This window comes from Dasypus novemcinctus, chromosome 18 (genome assembly GCF_030445035.2).
Source record: "Dasypus novemcinctus isolate mDasNov1 chromosome 18, mDasNov1.1.hap2, whole genome shotgun sequence".
NCBI classification, from domain to species: Eukaryota; Metazoa; Chordata; class Mammalia; order Cingulata; family Dasypodidae; genus Dasypus; species Dasypus novemcinctus.
Window position 1 is genome coordinate 76,761,433 of NC_080690.1, and position 19,529 is coordinate 76,780,961.

A 19,529-nucleotide genomic window follows, 5' to 3' on the forward strand; every position below is an offset into this window, starting at 1 on the left:
TGGTGTATAATTCGTTTAATGTGTTGTTGAATACGATTAGCAAGTACTTTGTTAAGTATTTTTGTGTCTAGGTTCATTAGAGAAATTGGTCCGTAATTTTCCTGTCTTGTGGTGTCTTCGTTTGGCTTTGGTACTAGGGTAATGTTGGCATCATAGAATGAGTTAGGTAATGCTCCTTCTGTTTCGATTTTTTGGAAGAGTTTCAGCAGGATTGGTATTCTTTCTGGAATGTTTTGTAGAATTCACCTGTGAAGCCATCTGGCCCTGGGCTCTTCTTAGTAGGGAGGTTTTTAATGACTGATTCTATCTCTTTCCTTGTGATTGGGTTTTTGAGACCATCAATTTCTTCTTTTGTCAATATAGGCTGCTTATGTGTTTCTAGGAATTTGTCCACTTCCTCTGAATTGTCATTTTTTTGGAATATAGTTTTTCAAAGTATCCTCTTATGATAGTCTTTATTTCTGTGGGGTCAGTGGTTATATCTCCTTTCTCATTTCTTATTTTGTGTATTTGCATCTTCTCTCTTTTTTTCTTTGTTAGTTTCACTAAAGGTTTGTCAATTTTATTGATCTTCTCAAAAAACCAGCTCTTGGTCTTGTTTATCTTTTCTAGTGCTTTCTTATTTTCTATTTCATTTAGTTCTGCTCTTTGTTATTTCCTTCCTTCTTCTTCTTTTGGATTACTTTGTTGTTTTTCCAAATATGCAGTTAGTTCTTCAATTTTTGCTGTTTCTTCTTTTTTGATGTATGAATTTATGGCTATAAATTTCTCAGTACTGCTTTTGCTGCATCCCATAAATTTTGGTATGTTGTGTTATCATTATCATTTGTTTCAAGGTAGTCATTGATTTCTTTTGAGATTTCCTCTTTGACCCACTGTTTTTCTAAGAGTGTGCTGTTTAATTTCCATATCTTGGTGTGAAATCTGGGCCTCTGGCCCTTGTAGATTTCCAGCTTCACTGCACTGTGGTCAGAGATATTATTTTGTAGGTTTTCGATCTTTCTGAGTTCATTAAGTCTTTGTTTGTGGCATAGCATATGGTCTATCTTGGAGAATAATCCATGTGCACTTGAGAAAAATGTATATCCTGCTGTGTTTGGGTGTAATGATCTGTATATGTCTATTAGATCCAGCTCCTCCAATATACTGTTCAAATATTTTGTTTCTTTAGTGATTCTCTTTTGAGATGTTCTGTCCAGAGTTGATGGTGGTGTATTGAAATCTCCCACTATAATTGTAGATGCATCTATTCTTTCACTTAGTTTTCCAGCATTTGCCTCATGTATTTAGAGGCGCCCTTGTTAGGAGCATAAATATTTATGATTATTCATTCTTCTTGAGAGATTGTCCCTTTCACAAATATGTAGTATCCTTCTTTGTCTCTCACAATTATTTCGCATGTAAAGTCTATTTTGTCTGATATTAATATAGCTATTCCTGCCTTTTTTTTGTTATTGTTTGCTTGTAAGATTGTTTACAACCATTCACTTTCAGCCTCCATGAATCTCTGGGTCTAAGATGTGTCTCTTGTAGACAGCATACAGACAGGTCATATTTCCTTATCCAATGTCCCAGTCTGAATCTTTTGATAGGTGAGTTTAATCCATTGACATTCAGTGTTATTACTTTCAGGGAATTATTTATGTTAGCCATATTTGGATTGGACTTGTGTTTGTCATATTTTGTTTTTTGCTTTTTTTTTACTTCTCTTTTTGTCTTTTTTGTTGCTTTTATGCTCTCCTCCAACTCTGCCTGTCCTGTTTTTTCCTTTCTTCCTGCAGAACTCCCTTTAGAATTTCTTGAAGGGGACGTTTCTTGTTGGCATACTCTTTCAATTTCTGTTTATCTGTGAATATTTTGAATTCTCCATCATTTTTGAATTCTAGTTTAGCTGGATAGAGTATTGTTGATTGGAAATTATTTTCTTTTAGTACCTTGACTATATCATATCACTGCCTTCTTGCCTTCATGGTTTCAGATGAGAAATCAGCACTTAATCTTATGGAACTTCCCTTGTATGTGATGGTTTTCTTTTCTTTTCTGCTTTTAGAATTTTCTCCTTGTCTTGAGCATTGGATAATTTGACAAATATATGTCTTGAAGTGTGCCTGTTGGGGTTTATGATGTTTGGTGTACGTTGTGCTTCTTGGATATGTACCTCTGTCTCTTTCAGTACATTTGGGAAGTTTTCAGCCATTATTTCCTGCAACACTCCTTCTGACCCCTTTCCCTTCTCTTCTCCTTCTGGGATGCCTATAATACGTATGTTTGTGCATTTTGCATTGTCATTCAGGTCCCTAAGTCCTAGCTGGATTTTTCCTATCTTTGTATCAATCAATTCTGCTATCTGTTTGATTTCCGATGTACTGTCTTCCACATCACTAATTCTCTGCTCTGCCTCTTCTAATCTGGTGCTACTTGCTGCAAGCGTATTTTTGATTTCTTGAACTGTGGTGTTCATTCCCATCATATCTGTTATCTTTTTGCGTATGTCTGCAATTTCCCCTCCAAGTGTTGTCTTCATGTTGTTAACCTCTTCCTTTACTTCATTAAATTTGTCTGTGATATATGTTCTGAGATCTTTAATTACTTGTGCAAAGTTCTGCTCCCCTTCCTGGTTTTTAGTTTGTTCATTGGATTCAGCCATGTTTTCCTGATTACTGGTTTGGTGTGTAGATTTTTGTTGCTGTCTGGTCATCATTTTATCTTGACAGGTTTAATCAGTTTCTTAGCTTCTTTGTCTAGTCTTGGGGATTAATTAGCTGTTGCTTTTGCGTAAGTGTTATATCTTTCTTTGTCACTTTGTTGTTCTTATTCTAATTTCTTATTGCTGGCTGAGTTCACTTTGAAGGAAAGTATTAGGGCCAGGGAAAGGCAATTGTGTAAGAAAGGAAAATGTGTAAAGTAGTATTGGTAATAAATGTTAACAGAGCAACAATATGAGATCTGGGAGGCTGTATATTAGATTCATGTATGTTGTGTAGAGTTATAGCAGTAGGTAGAGTACCTATAATGAGGTAGTCAACTGAATATGGGAGGAATATGGTATGAATGAAAAAGCTAGTGTTTCGTGAGAGAGGGAAAGAGAAAAGAAAGGCAATAGTTTCAAGAGTGTATAAAAGACAGAAAACAAAACAAAGGTATTAGAAATTAAGATTTAGACACTTTGGGGATCAAAGAAAGGGAGGTGGAATATAGGAGAGACAGTAGATGATGGAGGATATCAAGATGTGGGGGAAAGGGATAGTGTAGGTAGCCAAAATCAATTCGCACAGAAATGAGGCAATGGAGGTTGAGTAAACCCAGCAAATGTGAGGTGTTCCCTGTAGCAGCTATTGTATAATTAAGATAAAATAAAATAAGAAGAAAATGAGGGACAAGAGAGAAGGAAAAAAAAAAAGAGAAGAAAGAAAGAAAGAAAAAGGGGGTGGGTAAAGGGAGGGGAACAAGTAAGGAGAAGAAAAAAAGACATAGAACAACCACAACAGCAACAAGAAAAAACTCCCCTAAATAACTGAAAAAAAAAAAGACTTTTGCGGGATACAATGGGAGAAAAGACTAGGAGATATTGCAATGTTAGCAATCAGGACAATAAAAAATAAAATAGAAATAATAAAAAAAGAAAATGAAACAAAAAAAACAGAAAAGAAAATACGCAAACGTTGAGGGCTAGGACATTCAAGTACCTCAGATGGACCTCAGGGCTTGATGGATTCAGGGATGGAAAGTCTGTGATACTGCAGACTCAAGAGGTGTGAGTCTTTGGGGTGTGAGCCACCAGGGTTTAGGGGACTCAGACCTGGCAACCTCAAATCTGGTTAACAAGGAGCCTGCGAGCACGGCAGTGCAACACAGCCTTCAGGGATCCCCACAGCTGAGTGCCAGCCCTATGGGGGAGGTCACATCCGCAAACTCTGACCTATGTGTCAGAACCCCACAATTCACCCTTTCATTCAGGTCTCTTCTGTGGCTGTATCACCAATTCAACTTCAGGACACCTCCTGCCCTGTAAGCCCCGGAAATGGCTACTTGGGGCGCCTCTACACTGCAGCGGATTTAATGATGCTGCAGATCAGTAGCCAGGCTCTGGGAGCGGGGCTCCAGCAGAAATGCCGATATTGGAGTTCGAGACCGAAATTCCCACGCTTCGCAAAATATTCCCCTAATTGGCTTCCAGACGTCTCCCACCCTGCCATTCCCTGAAACAACCTCCTGGTGACATCTCTTTATCACGAGCAATTTAAGGCCGCTGCAGATCTGCAGCCGGCCTTGGGGGCAGGGCTCTTGCCAAAAGTGCTATTATTTGTGTCCGCAATCAAAAATTCCCCACCTTGCAATAAAACTTCCGTCTGTCTCCCCAAATCGGTCTGCAAAGGCTTCCTGCCTTGTTAGTCCCCTAATAGCCCTCTCAGGGCTTATGAATTCCCCAGCACCGCAGAGCCTCCAGGAATTGCCCCCACTGTGCTGGTGCTGCGGCTCCGCCCACCCCAGGTCGGAGCGTCCTGTGCAGCTCCCACGTCCATGTAATAGAGCCTCAGTTTTATCTTATACACAAATTTTCTCTGTTACCTTCCCACCAAATCGATGTCCAGACCCCTCCTACCCTGCAAAATCCCAAAACAGCTTGGTCCGGAAGAATTTCCAATGCTGCCCAGCTGCTTCTTTGCAGAAGAGATTATCAGGTGCGCTCACACAGCCACCATCTTGCCCCGCCCCCTCCACACTGTTTCTTTTCAGCCCTCCTAGGCCTTGGCTTTGTCCCAGTCTGGGGTTTCCAGGGAGTGTGAACACGAAGTTAAGAGTGAGGCTGCTTCAGAGTCTGGCCCACACGTCCTTCCAGACTCCAAGTGGAGTGTAGGACTCCCATGGCAGAGAGAGGTAGGAGGGCAGACCCTGCCCAAGCAGTCCTCACATTGCACAGGGGATCAGAAGGCATCCGAGGGCTCACCCTCCCTCCCAAATCAGGTGGAGGGGGCGCAGCTGTCACCAGGGCCTGTGTCGGTGAAGGTTTTGGCTCAGCACGGAAGGAACATCAGCAGTGAACCTGAGGGCATCTAGCATTGGGAGCAGGTTGAGAAGGGCTGTGTCACTGGGTAACTGAACCAGGACTTGATAGGGGTGGTGTTGTCTGGATGGCTCCTCTAAGCCCCTGGGAGCTATCCAGGATCACAATTCTAGAGAGGTCACTGTGGACCACAGAGGGGTCCTTGATGTAACTGCCCAACTCCAAAGTGCACTGCTGTCTATAGTATCTTCTCTTGACAATGCTTGTGCTATTTATTGTCCAGTTTGTCACAGCAGAGCCATAAATCTCATGCTTGCTGTGAACACCACCAGCTTGTACTACTGGCTCACCACTTTTAAGAGGAAATCCACATGGGGCCTCCTATGTACAAAAAACCGGACAGGGTGCTTGTCTAGTACCACCTCGAGAATGAAGACAGGAGGTGTTCCAGGCTAACCGTGGGCCTCAGGACCCCATCGCGGTGGGAATGGGTAAGTTTCATCCAGATCCAGCACCAGGATCTTCCTCTTCACCTGGTCCCCCTGATTCCGAGTCGCAGGAGATAAAGGAAGGATATCATATCCAACAGTTTGGTACTGAATTACCTTGCCCAAGGTCACACCGCTAGGAATGATCTTATTTAGTTGTTTGTCTCCCCAGTTAGAAAGAAAACTCCCTGAGAACATGGACTTCTGTCTTGATCATGGCTGTATTCCCAGTGCGGTGAGGCTCTGCCTCCGCAAAAGGTACATGAAGAAGCTCCAGAGCTTGGTGGCTAAGGCCACTAACGTGTGCAGCCCCGGCAGACACTGCTTCCCATCATCCCGATGACCCCGGCACCGCCGGCCCCAGGGTCCCCGCGGCCCAGCTCCTCCAGCCCCCCGGGGGCAGCCCCCCGCCCCCGGGAGGCTGCAGAGAGGGGCATGGAGCTGGCGGCTCAGAAAGCCACTCCCGGCGAGGGGGAAGGCCAGCGGAGTGGGGAGCCAGGGGACAGGCGTGGGCAGCCCGCGGGGGCCCACATGGGCAGGGAGGGGCACTGACGGCTTCGCGGGGGTTGCGGGCCGAGAAAGGTCGAGCTGGGAAGGGGACCTCCGAGCCCGGGGGGGAAGGGGATGGAGAGTTGGGGGAGGGGGCAGTGGGGGAAGGGGTGAAGTAGAGGAAAGGAAGGGAGAAGGAGGAGGAGGATATTAGGTTAATTTTATTGTAGGAATTGGTTGAAAGGTTATGAATCATGTACTTTACGTCCTAAGAGAAATGGTGATCCTTAGAAATATGACAATGCATGAAGTGGGTTGAATAGTGTCCCACCCCAAGTTTAGGTCCACTTGGAATCTGTGAATGTGACCTTTTTAGAAACCGGTACTTTGCAGACATAATCAAGTTAAGATATGGGATTAGGACACACCTTAATCCAATATAACCAGTGTCCGTAGAAGAAGAGGGAAACCAATAGGGAGAACACCACGTGACAACGGTGGCAGTGGTTGGAGTGGTGCACCAAGCCTTGGGGACAGTGCCCAGAAGCTGGGAAGAGGTGAGGAAGGATTCCTCCCTGGACCTTCTGAGGAAGCATGGCCCTTGATGCCTGCCCGAGGAGAACGCACATCTGTGGGTTTAAGCCACATTGTTTATGATCATTTGCTATAGGAGCCCTAGAACGGATAGCATGCTTATGCAGAAAGATTAGCATATTACTGATATTTTCAGGTAAGCATAGAAAAACGTACTACAGGGGAACAAAGAGGGTGAGGAGATGGGAATCAACAAGTCAATAGAGATTTGTTGTCTTAGAAAAAATTGAACTGATTTTTGGGATTTTAGAAGGTAGATTGTTTACTCTGAGGACTTGATGACAAGGGACTGTGGTGACAAGAAAGAGGATTCAGGGGTTCTTCTGTGTTTCCAGTTTGAAGAAACAAGCTATGGAGGAGTCCTTCATCAACCTTGGAGCAGTAGAGGAGGAGAAAAAGACATGAGTCAAGGTTTTTCTTTTGTTTTAGGAGGCACCAGGGATTGAAACTGAGAACTAGTACATGTGAACCAGGCGCTCAACCACTGAACTACTCCCACTCCCCAAGTCAGGTTTTAATGAGGAATTTATTTATTTATTTTTAGGAGGTAGCCAGGAACGAAACCAGAACTTCACACATGGGAAGCAGGAGCTCAACCACTGAGCTACATCCACTCTGGAATGATATTTTTTAAAAAATTATTTATTTATTTTGTTTTTAAGGAAGCACTGGGGATCGAACCTGGGATTTGTACATGGGAAGCAGGTGCTCAACCAGTTTGTTCCCTGCAGTATGATTTTCCTTTATTTACCTGAGAATATTTGTAATATGCCAATCTTTCTGCACAAGCATGCTATCAGTTCTAGGGTTACTATATATGCTCCCCTATGAGGAATTTTATTGCTTTTGAAATCACCAAGGAAACAAAATGGATGCCCTGAAAAGAAAAAATAAAGAAACTGGATATTAATACAAACATAGAAAACAATTTTAATTAAAGTCTTTGTGCCACACTTAAATTATAAACTGTTACAATTTTAAGATAAACTTTGTTCTGGAATAATTTTACATCTGCAGAAAATTTGCAAACAGAATTCATATACAATTGATGGTGATAGCAAATCTTACATTACCATGGTACATTCGTCAAAATGAGGAAGCCAATATTGGCATGTTGCTATTAAACTTTATTTGAATTTCACCAGTTTTAACACGAATGTCCTTTTCCTTGTTGCTGCAGGATCTGATTCAGGAAACCATATTTTATTTGCTGTCAGGCCTTCCTAGTCTCCTCTGCACTGGGAAGGTTTCCCAGTCTTCCTTTGTTTTTTATGACTTTCACAGATTTATCCAATCCTGGTCAGATGCTTTTTAGAAAGTCCCTAAATTTGGGCATGGTTGATGTCTTTCTCATGATTAGGCTGGGTTTGTTTTGTTTTGTTTTTCAGTTAGACTACTAACTACTATCTCTCATCACATCATATCTGTTTTACTTTCCCGGCTGTTAAAACAAACACCATACAATGGGTCTTAACAGGAATTTACTGGCTCATAGAGGCTGGAAGGCTTGCTTCCTTTGGGGTTGGCTGGCCAGCCAGCTTTGGGGTTCCTTGGTGTTTCCATCACATGGAAATGCAGATGGTGATGCTTTCCCTCTTTCTTCTAGGTTCCACTGGTTGCTCTCCCTGCCCTCTCAATTTCCCGTACTTGTAAGGACTTCAGCCACATTGGTTTAAGGCCCACCCTCATTTAGTTTGGGCACTCCTTAACTAGTAACATCTGCAGAGGTCCTATTTGCAAGTGGGTTCATGCCCACAGGTTCAGGGGTTGGGACTTGAACATGCCTTTTATGGGGGATATCCCCATGTCATATCAGGGATTTCATGCAATTAACAGAAATATAACTAGTGATGAAAACCTTGGTCATTTGGTTAAGGTAGGGATGCCAGGTTTCTCCACTGTAAATTTACTAGGTTCCCTTTCCTTATTCTCTTTTGTAGAAGGAGGTTACTCAGATCAGCCCAAACTGAAGTAGGGAAAATAGAGAAAAGGAAGATGTGTGCATGTGTTTGTGTGTTGTGTTGGGGAGGTAGCGGTGTTGACTTAAGTCCCCTTGCTATTGGTTAAGTATCTACATATATCACTTGATCTCCATTAAGGAAGACATCTCCATTATTTGTTTATTCAATTATTTACTCACTTTAGTATGTACTTACCTATCTTTAATTTACACATTGTATTATAATCTAATGCAATACTAATGTTAGAATGTAACCTCTTGCCCACTGAATTCATACCTGCCCAAAATGTGCCCTTGAGTTTGTATGAGGTCAGACACCAGTGTCCTGTTTGGCCCTTGCTTATCACCATCCCCACAAGGCCACTAAACATCCTTCCCCTAGCAGTCAGGTAGTTCCTTGAGAAAGCAAACTTGATACTTTCCCACCACATACCTTCATGCCACATTTTTGAGGTGTTATCCTGATCAATACCGCCAGTTGAAAAATACTGCCCAGCTCAGTCAGCTGTGCTGAATTCTCTCTTCAGACCCCTCCATGCTGGCGGTCTAGTAATCTTTGCCTCAATCTTGGTCTGTCTCCAAGTCTCATTGAACCGGGATCTAACATTTGGTGCCAAAACCCAGGAGGCCTCTTTGAGACAGATTAAATCCAAGGTGATCCTCCATCTGCCATTGCAGTTCCACCAGCCAATACTGGACACTGATTTGTCTTTGTTGAGTCTTGTGACCTCTCTAAAGGGCCCTGTCCCTTTTTCTCTGAGGACTTCCAGAAATCCTAGTGCTGCTTCAGAGATCCTCCCTCGTGTGGGGAACTGTACCCCTTACCTGATTGCCCTGGTTCCAGGGACACCTGGTTCCAGGTTTGATCACTGGCCCTCTGGCCCCTAACTATTCTTTAAGTGAAAGATTCAAGGCTGCTTGCTTCTTTCCTTCCACACTCCATTTCCTAAAATGTCCCTAAACTCACCCTAACCTCACCAAACAAGGGAAGCTCCCAATCATTAATTCCAAAAGAAACCCCCCTTGGCTATCTCATCTGTAACCTAAAACCTCTACTCCAGAAGAGAAATCAAACTGAAGCAGCTCATTTTTTACTCTACTACTCTTTGGCTTCAATATAAACTAAACAACAAAAACCAATGATTCGAACACAGCACTTTTAACATTCAAGTTCTCTGGGATCTTGAGAGCTTTATCCAGTGCAATGTCAAGTGGTCTGAGGTTCCCCACATTCAGACTTTCTTCTTTCTCTGTAACTGTCCCTCCCTATGCCTACCTTGCACTACTTAACAAATCCTCCTTCTCCATACCCAGGTCCCCCTCCCACATAATGAAACCCCTTCCTCTGACTTCAACCCCTCTGGTCATGCCCCACCCCCAAACCATACATCACACCAGCACCCTCTGAACCAAACCCACAACCTCCTCCAGAACCACGACTCCTGGGCAAGCAGAGAACCTCCTGGAACTCTGATTGTCCCCAGACCTCTCAAGGCTAGAGAGCATTGGTTACCCAGTTAAACTAAACCCCAAGCTTCAAACTCCCACACCTTCTGGGACTGCCAACACATGATTGAAGGTGTACAGTAACCACACAAGCCTCCTTGCCTATCTCCAAAGCAGAACCTCAGATAATTCTGATGGTGGCAGATAAGCCAATTTCATTTCTTATTAATACAGAAACCCCTTACTCTGCTCTTTCAAATTCCTCAAATCCTTAACTCACTCTTCAGTCTCAATAGTGGCGGTCAATGGAATAGTTTCACACCCTGTCACAAACCCCTCTTTTTTTTTTTTTATATTGACTTTGTAATAATATTACATTAAAAAATATATATATATGAAGTCCCATTGAACCCTACCACCCCCACCCCAGCTCTCCCCTCCCCCCAGCAACACTCCCTCCCATCATCATGACAGATCCATTGCATTTGGCAAGTACATCTCTGGGCACCCCCGCACCCCATGGTCAACGGTCCACACCATGGCCCACACTCTCCCCCATTCCATCCAGTGGGCCCTGTGAGGATTTACAATGTCCGGTGATTGCCCCTGAAGCACCATCCAGGGCAGCTCCATGTCCCAAAGACGCCTCCACCTCTCATCTCTTCCTGCCTTTCCCCATACCCATTAGCCATCATGTCCACTTTTCTCAATCCAATGCCACCTTTTCTATGTGGACATTGGATTGGTTGTGTCCATTGCACCTCTATGTCAAGAGGAGGCTCAGATTCCACATGGATGCTGGATGCAATCCTCCCACTTTCAGTTGTAATCACTCTAGGCTCCATGGTGTGGTGGTTGTCCTTCTTCAACTCCATCTTAGCTGAGTGTGGTGAGCCCAATAAGTCAGATTGTAGGTGCTGGAGTCTGTTGAGGCTCAGGACCTGGCTATCACATTGTCAGTCCAGAGATTCAAATCCCCTAAATATATCTTAAACCCCGACACTAACTGCACCTCCAGCACATTAGCATGAAAGTCTTATGAAGAGAGATCCCATCTGAGTCCAGATTCGTCACACATAAACACCAGTTCCAAAGAGGGGCCATCTGACCTGGTACAAACCCTATCTTTTATGGCACCTTCTAAGAAGCTACCTGTTCACTCACTTCCTCACTCCTCTGCTCCCCCTTTTTCCCACCAAGCTCTGTCAATCCAAAAATCTGAAACACTGAAATTCCTACCATTGCTGTCTATCACAAACCAGTCATTGTTCAACTCAAAAATTCTCCCACATCCCCTTCAAGCCCCTATATCCTGGCCCTCTTAATGCCCTGCAAAGTGTCAATCCTACAATTATTCACCTCTTACAAGTAAGCTTTTTTTTTTTTTTTAAAGATTTATTTTTTATTTATTTAATTCCCCTCCCCTCCCTCGGTTGTCTGTTTTCTGTGTCTTTTTGCTGCGTCTTGTTTCTTTGTCCGCTTCTGTTGTCGTCAGCGGCACGGGAAGTGTGGGTGGCGCCATTCCTCTGCAGGCTGCTCCCTCCTTCGCGCTGGGCGGCTCTCCTTATGGGTGCACTCCTTGCGCGTGGGGGTCCCCCACGCGGGGGACACTCCTGTGTAGCACGGCACTCCTTGCGCGCATCAGCACTGCGCATGGGCCAGCTCCACACGGGTCAAGGAGGCCCGGGGCTTGAACCGCAGACCTCCCATGTGGTAGACGGACGCCCTAACCACTGGGCCAAAGTCCGTTTCCCACAAGTAAGCTTTTATCTTACTCCTAAACTTTAAGTCTAAGTGTATACCTGAAAAGGAATAATCCAAATTATACATGCTAAATATCTGCTGATCTAAACTGCTAAATTAAAACTTAACTGCATTTATATTGCTCAAGTATTCCTAACTGGTTGCTGATTACTAATAAAAGTGTTTCCAGAAACAAGTTTGCATATTACAGGCAACACTGATTCCAGAACAAATTTTAAAAGAAGTAAAATCAGGGATGTAAAATAATGGAAAACTTAAAAACAGCTGTACCAAAAGAGTAAAACTTATGAGTCAAGGTGATGAGCTTTATGTTTCTGTTAATGTGTCTTAATTCTTTTTGTGTTTGTCTGTTCAGTATATAACTTGATACCCATGTATAGTAATATTAAATTGACATATGAAAATTATTAAAAGAGCTCTATTTAAATGGTCAAAATTAAATAAGTGTTTAATTAATAAATAAATATGAATACTAATTTGAAATGATAACAATAGTTATAACCAAAATAATTAATCTGAGAAATTTGCTTAATTTTGGTGGTAATTGTATATTGTAAAAGGTTTTCTTTGAAAGAGTTTGTGTTTTTATTATTAAGGAGAAAGAAGGGAGCCAATGTGGCTCATGGTTGAGTGCCAACTTCTCACATACGAGGTCCTGGGTTCTATCCCTGACTGGTACCGCAAATTAAAAAAAAGAAAAAGGAAGTAATTTTTTCCTAAAATAAAATGGCTGGTTATTAAGAAACAATAACATATGGACAAAACCTAAATAAATGCAGAAAGTGCCAAACGTGTGCTAAAAAGCAATTTTTGTGGTTAATGGTGAGTAAGATTTGATGGGTGTATAAATTTTGCTCATTCTCAAAGTTTCTTAAATCATTAGTACAAAGAGTTTTTCTCCTGACTAATCAGTGTAAAAAAAAAGTCTGTTTTATCAAAATAGCTTCTTGTACTTTTAACCTTATCGTTTTCTTGGCTGTTTAAGAAAAACAGGTCTTATCCCATTTAAAAGAACATAACATTCAAACCTACTTTCTCAAAGTCAAATCCTGAAAAGTATCTTTTATTTTAAAAAAATTTGTCCTTTCACCTTAAAAAATGTGAATTAAGCTCACTTAATATGTTATAAGTTAAATGGATAGTGTTTAAAAGTGTTATAAATGAAAAGGAATTCTTAAAACCTCTGTTAAAGTTATATTAGTAAAGTGTTCATATAAATACTTAAAAACTGTTAACAATGTTTCAGTATATTACATAAAAGTATATGTTTTTAATCATGGTTTTAATTACTTTTGAAAATAGTATGTATCACAAAAACAATCCACCTGATAATCAAAAGGCAGAGGCTTTAACTCATACTCGTTTGATTCACATTGTAGGTTGCCATGGGGTAATATGTAACAGTAAGCTATCATAAATTATAGCAACAACATTGCTGTATGCAGCAATCCTAAATATTATTGGTTTATTACAAAAATTAATATACACTATGTCACTATCTCTTTGGTTTAAAACTTGCTGAAGCTTTCTTCAGTATTTCCTTAGGCAAGTCAAACCAGCCTGCCTTCACCTTCCTGTCAAGGCCAACAGTGGGTTCTGCAGTGCTTCCCCAGGACTATGTGCAGAGCCCACATCATCTGTCCTATCTTGGGGGCAAAGAATCTGGCTGGTAAAGAAACCTGTGACTGTAACTCTATTTCATTATATTAATAATACTTATAACCAAGAATTCTTTTTCAGGATTAAAAGAAACACCAAACACAACAGTATCTTATCATAAAAGCCTGAATGAAGCAAACAATTAAAACAAGCTGCAAAGTCATTGCTGGTCTGTCACACTCTTAGGTGTTGTTAAAGTATAATGTTTTCCCACAACACAAACTCCAAAACAATTAATAACCTTTCTGAAGTTGTTAGGGTACTAAAAACCCTTCATTTAACTCAGATGTTAAAATCATTGTATGTGTTTATCAGAAAAGGGTATGCCTGGAAATAAGAAGCTCCCTCCAAACCAAGCTTCTTTTAAAACAATAACACAGGTTCTAGCAGTAAAAAAGGTAAGCCTTAAATTACCCTGTAAATTAGATGTGACCATCGCCAACATTAGCTTTAATTAGAGTTTGTGGCAGAGGCAACATTCTAAATAAATACCCTTTGGGTTGTAATCACCATTGTAAAAGGGGCCAAATCACAAGATAGCCCCTTAAAAAAAGAACAACTGTGTGTAGCATACTACACATAACCCTTTAGTGTCTGGTCATTCTGAAAACCACCATACCTATCCAGGGGTAATTTGCAGATGCTAAAAACAAAACAGAAACAATGAATTGTTGTAAACCATTCCTGTGAAGAGAAAAGCAGGGAAAGGACATCTGAAACACTGGCCAGCAGCAGCAGGTAACTGTCTATCACATCTCTGCCCACTCCTCTAACACCTCTCTCAGAACTCTTGAAGCAGATAGATACCCTCACAAAGATCCAGATCCACACCACTAAACCAGAAAAGCAGCAAATTGGTTCCGCAGGAAAAACATGCACCGTGACTACTGAACTCTACGGCAACACTTCCAGTTGCCTGGGCACCAACAGCTCATGGATGTCACCCATGAGTATTCATCATGCTCACTCCAATAACTGTACTTCAGTCCCCTCCTGCTCTCAGAAGAGGCAAGGTATACTGTCTCTGCTGCAGACGCTGCAATGGAGCTCGTGTAAGCACCCAGCTACTATTTACTGCATAAAATATATAAATGTCCTATATACAATGCCAGCCCAAATCAAGTTACCAAAAAATTCTTTTTACTAGTCATCTCATGCAGTCTTAAACTATGAATCAGGATATTAATTAGACATTTTATTTTAAAAATGAGTAACATTTTAACAAAACAGCTAAAAATCTTAAAAATCTTTACAACAATAAACTAACTTTAAATTCAGCACTCCAGTTAAAGTGCTGACAGCAAAACCAATGCAAGCAGTGAAATTATAAGTTAAAATGCTAACTACCCTACAGCCCAAATTAAAAAGTATATATGTTATTGCCTATGCCTCAAACTATAAAATCTGGGAAAAAATAAAATCATTTAACTGTAGGCCTATGCAGCCCTATAGGTTAATATCTTAAATCCATGAAAAATAAAAATCACTCAAAACATTGTCATGAAACCTCAGTTAATAATCTAAAATCTCTTGTTCCTGCTAAAACCCTATGTTTGCCTATGTAAACTCTTCTTATGCCTAAAATCACTTTTAATGTCACTAACTAAAACTCAAAGAAAATTTATAAAGAAATATATAATGTATTACATTAAAAACTTCCTCATAGAACCCCCCTACCTGGTACATTGTTATCTACTAATGAAAATATTGCTTATATACTGTTAAACCCACCAAATTATGTAATTTCTTAGTCAACCATTAATGCTCAATGTTGAGTATGTGTTATCATCACTCTCTTATCCCTCTTAACCCTTCTCATATTAATCTTGTTAATCCTTCTCCTCAAACTCCTGAGAACAATGAACTCAAAATCCATCATAGCTTTCATGGCTAATTCCTATCCTTACCCCACTTATAACTCTCATTCTCCTCATATCAGAAGGTCCATTCATCACCTTCACAATAACTCAGTTCAATCAAAAACAACAAACAGCCATCCACCTCATAGCTCCAACAATAATTATGCCAAAGCTTAGCAAGTTAAACTTTGGCAAAGGGGGGAAATGTTGTGGGCTATGGGTGGCAGGCTCTTTGTCTCTTCAGAGATAACCTAAACTGTGACTTGTGGGTGTGGGATGATGAAAGGTTGCAGTCCTGCCCTTGGTGAGCAGGAGACAGTTTAACAATGCAAGGTCTATAAACTTTAAGCATTCAGGGGAAATGCAAAGAAAATATGCTAAAAGCTTATCGAATGCCTGAGGTCCATGCTAAAAGCTTACTAAGATGTGGAAATATATGCTAATTCAAGCCTATTGAGAACTGAAACAAAAGGACCATTTGGCCTTTCCTCTCTGTATAAAAGGTGACTAAAAAATCTTGTTCGGGGCTCGGGATTCAAACAGAAAGTTCCCGAGTCTGGCCGGCCATCAGTAAACCACTGTTCCTTCTCAAAATCATTCCTGAGTCCTGGCCTCTCTATACTCAAGTAATTGAACTTCTCTCAAATTCTACAAGTCCAGGGAAACTCTGATGGTGGTGATGCTGAAGCTTAAGGGAACTTGGCCTTGGCCTCGAATGGGAAATAAAATACAGCCTGTGCATAAATTCAAAATCATCTAATTCTGTATCCAATTGTGCCTAGTCTCTAGGAATCCAGTTAAGTGATATAGGCCCTATGGGCTTTGAATGTTCAGAAAGGTTGTAAGACTGACTGTGTATTCAAAGTTGCATCCACTCAACAGACTCCAGCACCTACAATCTGATTTATTGGACTTACCACACTCAGCTAAGATGGAGGTGAAGAAGGACAACCACCACACCATGGAGCCTAGAGTGATTACAACTGAAAATGGGAGGATTGCATCCAGCATCCAGGTGGAATCTGAGCCGCCTCTTGACATAAAGGTGCAATGGACACAACCAATCCAGTGTCCACATAGAAGAGGTGGCATTGGATTGGGAAAAGTGGACATAATGGACAAAGGGTATGGGGAAAGGCAGGAAGAGATGAGAGGTGGAGGCATCTTCGGGACATGGAGCTGCCCTGGATGGTGCTTCAGAGGTAATCACCAGACATTGTAAATCCTCACAGGGCCTACATGATGGAATAGAGGAGAGTATGGGCCATGATGTGAACCAATGTATATGAGGTGCAGAGGTGCCCAAAGATGTACTTACCAAATCCAATGGATGTGTCATGATGATGGGAACGAGTGTTGTTGGGGGGGGGGAGAGGGGGGGTGGGGGGGGTGGGGTTGAATGGGACCTCACATATATATTTTTAATGTAATATTATTACAAATTCAATAAAAAATAAAAAAATTAAAAAAAAAAAAAAAAAAACAAAGTTGCATCCAGACCAAATATGGGCAGGATGCTAATTCAAGCTCACCTGAAATGTGGGTGCTATGTTAATTCAAAACCTATCTGGTACTCAGACAAACACTTAACTAACAAAGAAAGTAGTTTTCTTTCATAAAAGCACCATTTGACTCCCTACCCTGTATAAAAGGAACTTGAAAACCTTGTTTGAGGCTGGGGTTAGAAACAGAAAGCCCCCGAGTCCTGCCAGTCATCAATAAATCATTTTTCCTTCTCAAAATCATTCCTGAGTCCTGGCCTTTCTATACACAAATAATTGAACCTCTCTAAACTTCTACAGCAGTATCTGTAGGATCCCCTGGAGACATTCCTCCAGATAGTCCATTAGGGAGCATGTTAATGCATTGAACCAATAGTGATTGGACCAAGGGAAAAGACAAGCAGAAAATGATTAAATACTGCTGTTGTATCTGGACCAAGGAAAGTACTTTACTTCGTGACATATTCTGGCCAAAATACAGGGCAGATGAGGATTGGCTTTGTGCTGACCTTGTACTGCATGTTAATGGAAAAACACCCTTCTCCAGAGAAGAATCTGACCATACTATGTGCTGGTTAAAGGGAAAGGGGGCCACTTTCTATCCTATGAAAGCTGAATATCTAAACTCCAAGACTAAGCTTGCAGAAACTAAGGCTGCAGAAACAAAAGTTGTAGAAACTAAACCTGGGACCCCTGTCTAATTTCCTTCCTCCTTATGTTCCCCCTCCCCTCCCAGGAGAAGGGCCATTAGACTTGGAGGGCCCAGTAGAACCCATTGTAAACCCTAGGGAACTGGAGAATCAAGCAGGGCCAACAGCCCCACTGGTTACAACCCACCAACAGCTTAGGAAAGAATTGGAACAGTTTAAGAAAGATATACAAAACTTTCCATTCCCCAGAGCATCTGAGAAGAGAGTGAAACAACAAAAACTCCACTGAGCCTTTGTATCTGCTGAGAGAAGTACCAATGGAGCATGGGGAGATTGGCTATGTAAATGCCCCACTGACAAGTACTGAAATAAGGAACTTCAAAAAGGAGATGAAATCACTAATGGAAGATCCAGAGGGGCTGGCTGAACAAATAGATCAATTCCTAGGTCCTAGTTTATACACCTGGCCTGAACTTATGTCCCTACTGGATATCCTCTTCATGGGAGAAAAAAAGAGGAATGATGCAGAGGACAGCTATGGAGTGGGAAAGGCAGCATCTGCCTTGACAGGGCATAATGGCAGCAGAACAGAAGTTCCCAAACACAGATCCTAATCGGGATAATGACTTGGGGGACAGAGCACAAATGAAAAATCTGAGAGACTTCATTACACAGAGGATCAAATATGTGGTATCCAAATCTCAAAACTTGAATAAGGTCTTTGAAGTAGCTCAGGAGAAGAATAAAACTCCCTCTGCATACCTGCAATGATAAAGGGACCAAGTGAGTAAATATTCAGGAATGGACCCTGATGATCCTGTGGTGCAGGAAATATTAAAAATCAGCTATGTGAAAGGGTCTTGGCCTGACAGTCAGAAGAAGATTCAGAAAATAGAAGGATGGATGGATAAGCCATTAGAAGAGTTTTTGAGAGAGTCCCAGAAAGTGTTTGAAATGGAGAGAGGAGGAAAAGCAGAAACAGAAAGCAAAGGTTATGATAAGCACAGTTGATTAAATGTTTAGAAAAGATTGGAGAGGAGGTAGGAAGGGAACTGGCAGAGGTGAGATAAAGATGCAAAATGAGCCTATTTAGATAAGGGGATGGATGAGAATGCAAGGCTCTGCAGGGTGCTATCACTGTGGGAGGCCTGGTCATTTCAAAAGGGAATGCCAGAGTTTAAAGAAAGAGAGTCCGATAATCTCCCTAATGAATTTTGAGGATTAGGGGGGGTTTGAGGCCCCTCACTTCTAAAGCCCACTGGGAGCCTTTAGTAAATCCAGGAGTGGGCCCACATCAGGAAGAAATTACATTTCTAGTGAACCCTGCCACAGCCTGAACCTATGTGACTTATCTTCCCAGAGGAACCAAACTCTCTGGCAGTTCTCTTACAGTCTCAGGGGTAAAAGGATAAGGATTTGAGGTCCCCATTTTCTTTCTCCCACTAATATTTGTTGGGCAGACAATCAAATTGTAAGCCCTTTGTTGTACATCCCAGAAGCTGGAAGTAATGTGTTGGGAAGGGACTTAATAGTATTCATGGGTTTGGATTTGGAAGTTAGGGATGGGGAGATAGAAGTAGTCTTAGCCATGCTCACTGAAGATGATGAAAAAGATATCAAAGAGGAAGTGTGGGTGAGAGAAGGGAATAGAGGGGACTTGCAGTTACCTATTAAAATCAACTTGGAAAAGGAAGGGGAAATTATTTGTCAAAGAGAATACCCCATTCACCTTAAAGGGAGGCAGGAACTTCAACCCATCATGGAAGTCCTCCTTTGGGATGGGACTCTTGGAGCCCTGCATGTACCCCTTCAATTCTCCTATCTTTCCCATTCAGAAATCAGATGGTAGTTGGAGGATGGTACAGAATCTAAGGGCCATTAATCAAATCATTCAGGTTTGACACCCAGTAGTTCCAAATCCATACACTCTCCTTAGTAAGATCCCCTGCCATTCATGTGGGCTATGGGTGTGAGGCTCTTTGTCTCTTCAGAGATAACCTTAACCTAAACTGTCTGCCCTGACTTGTGGGTGTGGAATGGTAAGAGGCTGCAGTCCTGCTCTTGGTGACCATGGTAGCGACTCCAGTCCCAGGAGGCAATTTAACAATGCAAA

The 19,529-nt window shown here is 41.7% G+C and overlaps 1 pseudogene; it reads right to left on the bottom strand.

Annotated features, from left to right (window-relative positions):
• Positions 1-4,982: 4,982 nt before the first annotated feature.
• On the bottom strand, positions 4,983-7,368 carry LOC101424007 (CTD nuclear envelope phosphatase 1-like; annotated as a pseudogene).
• Positions 7,369-19,529: the final 12,161 nt, after the last annotated feature.